The sequence below is a fragment of the Tupaia chinensis genome, unplaced genomic scaffold, assembly GCF_000334495.1.
Source record: "Tupaia chinensis unplaced genomic scaffold, TupChi_1.0 Scaffold150006_1, whole genome shotgun sequence".
NCBI classification, from domain to species: domain Eukaryota; kingdom Metazoa; phylum Chordata; class Mammalia; order Scandentia; family Tupaiidae; genus Tupaia; species Tupaia belangeri.
In genome coordinates this window covers 3,812,471-3,817,082 of record NW_006209847.1, presented here as the reverse complement: position 1 = coordinate 3,817,082, position 4,612 = coordinate 3,812,471, and positions in this window count along the sequence as shown.

Below are 4,612 nucleotides of genomic sequence, written 5' to 3'. Positions count from 1 at the left end.
GAGAGAGAGAGAAAAGAAAAGAAAGCAAGCCATCAGGTCTGGAACTTGAACCATGGTTGGCCATGTGGGAGTCCAGCACTCTTAACCACCATCCCACCTGCCAGCTCCTTTGTTTGGCATTTTTACAAAAAATGAACAAAGTAAACATGTCACTTCAAGGAAAACAACTCAATGGTATTTTTGTCAGTGAAACTGGAGGTTTTGGGGACCAGCAGGTGGCATGGTGGTTAAGAAGCTGGATACCCCCAGATGGCTGACCACAGTTCAAGTTCTGGATCTGGTGGCTTTCTTACTTTCTCTCTCTCTCTTTCTGTGTCTCTCTCTGGTCAAATTAAAATAAATGAGTGTATAAATAAAATTAAATAAATTATTCTTAAAAAATAAACTGGAGCTTTCAAGTCGAAACCAGAAATTTGGAAAACTTGTACTTGCCACCTGAGTTTGATACTGAAAGACTTTTCTGATGATATTGTTGGTAATATATATTATATTAATAATATATAATATAATATTAATATTATTTATATATATATTTTGAGACTTTTTTGCTATGGGGGCGTGTGCGCTTGCCAGAAAGACAGAGAGAGACAGAGAGACAGAAAGCGAGAAAGCACCCCCAAGGAGGGGATGGCCACGCTGCAATCCCTTCTCCTCCATTTTCCTCTCGGGATCTTGGGCATGCATGCACACATGCCTGGCATGAGTTTAAGCCATCAGGTCTGGGACTCCACCCGCAGTCAACTACATGGGAGTCTAGCGACACAGCCATTACACCAATTGATGGTCCCGAGATTGGTGGTAATATTAATGAGTGTGTTTTCAATTATTTATTTTCGGGGGCTGGCAGGTGGTGTGGTGATTAAGGGCACTGGATTTCCACATAGCCAACCATGATTGGAGTCCCGGACCTGGAGTCTTTCTTTCTCACTCCCTGCATCACTCTCTCCCTCTCTGATCAAGCTGAAATGAATGAATGAATAAAGTTGAATTTAAAAAATATATTAAAAAAGAATTATTTATTTTATTTTATTTGTTTTATTATTATTCTTCAACTTGACCAGAGAGAGAGAAAGGGAGAGAGGGAAAGTGAGAAAGCAAGCTACCAGGTTCAGGGCTTGAACTATGGTCAATCATGTGGGAATCTGGCAACTTAACTACTACACCACCTGCTGGTCCAAGAGAGAGATTTTTTACTATAGGGTGCATGCGTGGGCTCACCAGAGAGACAGAGAGAGAGAGACATAAAGCAAGAGCCCCCCCACCCCCCAGGGAGAAAACCATATAGCAATCCCTTCTCCTCCGTTCTCTTCTTGCGATCTTGGGCACGTATGCACATGTGCCCAGTGTGAGTTTAAACCACTGGGTCCAGGACTTAAACTGCGGTTGACTACATGGGAGTCCAGTGACATAACCGTTAAGGCAATGTGCTGGTTACAATGAGTGTGATTTTTTAAAAATTATTTTATTTATTTATTTTCACATGAGTTTTGCTAGAGAAAGACAGAGAGAGAGAGAGAGAGAGAGAGAGAGCAAGCTGCCAGGTTTGGGACTCAAACTGTGGTCGGTCATATGGGAATTCCAGTGCCTTAACCACCACACCACCTGCTGGCTCCTACAATGAGTGGGATTTTTAAAAATGTTGTACAGAAATATGTGTCAATATTTGAAAGATCTGCAAGACTTAGTGCACAAATGTTTTTCAAATGACCAATTCGTGACATTACAAAATCATAGATACATAAAAGATCCAATTAAAGTGCAAGATAGATTTTAATATATAAAAGAGTAGAAAAAATGTAATGATGCGATTCCAGATTCTACATTGCAACTAACCTTTAAGAAAACAGTGTGGGAGCCGGCAGGTGGCGTGGTGGTTAGCGGTGCAGGACTCCCACGTGGTTGGCCATGATTCAAGTCCTGGACCTGGTGGCTTGCTTTCTCACTTTCCTTCTCTCTCTCTCTCTCTTTGTCCCTCTGGTCAAATAAAAATAAATAAATAAATAAAGTTAAATAGAGTAATTATTTAAAAAAAAAAAAAAAAAGAAGAAGGAAGGGACCAGCAGTTGGCATGATGGCTATGTCGCTGGACTCCCACGTAGTCGACAGCGGTTCGCGTCCCCGACCCAGTGGCTTAGAACTCACGCTGGGCGTGTGTGTGTGTGCGTGCCCAAGATCCCAAGAGGAGAATGGAGGAGAAGGGATTATGGCATGGCCATCCCCCCTGGGGGGTGATTTCTCACTTTCTGTCTCTCTGTCTCTCTCTGTCTGTCTGTCTGGCGAGCACACATGCCCTATAGCAAAAACCTCTCCAAAAAAAAAAAAAAAAAAAGAAGGAAGAAACCAATGGGGCCAGCAGATGGCATAGTGTTGGGGGTGCTGGACTCCCACATGGCCAACCATGGTTCAAGTCCCAGGCCTGGCAGATTGGTTTCTCACTTTCCCTCTCTCTATATATCTAAGTTCTGAGTGGCCCCTTTCAGGGATTAGGAGCACTGAAGACCTTCTGCCCAGACTTTACCCTCCTGTCCCCTGAGATCTAGCCAAGAGCCAGGAAAAACTGTATAGTCCATCAGACGACCAGAAACCATCGCAGAGGTACAAAAAATATGAGAAACCAAGAAAATATCTCTCCGCTAAGGTAAAAGAATAACTCCTCATCCTCCACAGACAATACAAGGGAACTCGTGGAAATGTCAGATAAAGAATGTAAAATATTCATAGTGACAAAGCTAACAGAGATGCAAAAGAAGAGAGACAACAAACTCCAGAAGATGCAGGAGAAAAGAGAAAACGGGTTCCAGGAGGCGAGAAGGTTCTTGCACAATCTGAACGAAGACACACCATACAAAAGAAACAAGTGTTAGAAATGAAGGCTGTAGGAGATGGATACTGAAGCTGAGCTGTGAAATGTTGCTTTCCTTGACCAAAAATGAAGATTTTCTGCTGAGATTTCTCCCTTCACAATAATTTCTAGTGGGAAAGGCACAAACCCAGGCCAGGCCCATCCTGAGATAGATACCAAACTTTAGCTGTGAAATATTGCTTTCCTTGAAAAAATGAAGATTTTCTGCTGACACTTCCCCCCTCCAGGCTCATTTCTAGTGGGTAGGGATACCTCTGTCTCCTTCTCTCCATTTCTCTTGTCTCTCTCTGTCTCGCTCTGTCTCCCTGTGATTTTATTATTATTTTTTTTAAGATAAAGTATTATCTGGCCTCTCAAGCCCTTCTTTTATTGTGCTAATTGCTGCCTTTTGCCATTTCATTTAGGAAACGCACAAACCCAGGCCAGGCCCATCCTGAGATGGATACTAAACTTGAGTCGTGAAATATTGCTTTCATTTTTTGCTTTTTAAAATTAAAATCCAATTTTTTCCTCTTTTTTTTTTTGAGAGGTTTTTGTTATAGGGCGCGTGCACTTGCCAGAAAGACAGAGCGAGACAAAGACAGAAAGCAAGAAATCATCCCCCCGGGGGGATGGCCATGCCACAATCCCTTCTCCTCCTTTCTCCTCTTGGGATCTTGGGCACACACGCACCTGTACCCAGCGTGAGTTTAATTCACTGGGTCCAGGACTCGAACTGTGGTTGACTAAATGGGAGTCCAGTGACATAGCCATTACACTAACTGCTGGTCCTGCAAAGTCTAATTTTTTTATTATCTTTTTTTACTTTCTCCTTTTTCATTTTAGTTTTTCTTCTTTCCTCTTCTCTAGTTCTTTTTCTTTTTTCTTTATCTTTGTACATTGATTTCTCAGCCTCTATACACTAAGTGTCTAGACAGCTCCATGTGAACAGGATCCAAACATCTGAATACAATTAGGGTCAGAATATTTCTTTATTCCCTCTCAATCTGATGAACAAAGAGTGAAAACGGAACAGAAGTGAGATTGTAGATCACCTCCTTCTGGACACCTCTGAACACTCACATTGAACTTCAAGAATTAGGAAGAAATACACCATCCATCAGATGACTAGAAATCACCACAGGGTCACAAGAAATAAGGGAAAGCCAGGACCAGCAGTTAGTGTAATGGCAATGTTGTTGGACTCCCATGTAGTTGACTGCAGTTCGAATCCTGGACCCAGTGGCTTAAACTCACACCAGGCACATGTGCGTGCGTGCCCAAGATCCCGAGAGGAGAATGGAGGAGAAGGGATTGCAGAGTGGCCATCCCCCTGGGGGGGGGGGGGTTTCTCGCTTTCTGTCTCTCTGTCTCTCTCTCTGTCTTTCTGGCGAGCGCATGTGCCCTATAGCAAAAAAGACCTTTCCAAAAAACAAAACAAAACAAAAACAAATATGGGAAAGCAAGAAAATACCTCTCCTCCAAGGGAAAAAAAAAATTCATCTAACTCGTCTTTATCCTCAGACAGTACAATGAAACTCATGGAAATGTCTGATATTTAGAATATTCATATGACAAAGCTAGTAGAGATGGAAAAGAAGAGAGACAATAAACTGCAGAAGAGGCCGGAGAAAGGGGCTGATGCATCTCAGGAGGTGAGGAAATTCTTGATCTAATAGAGGAAATACACACTTTAAAAAATAATCAAATGGGGGAACCAGCAGTTAGCGTAATGGCTATGTCGCTGGACTCCCACGTAGTTGACCGCGG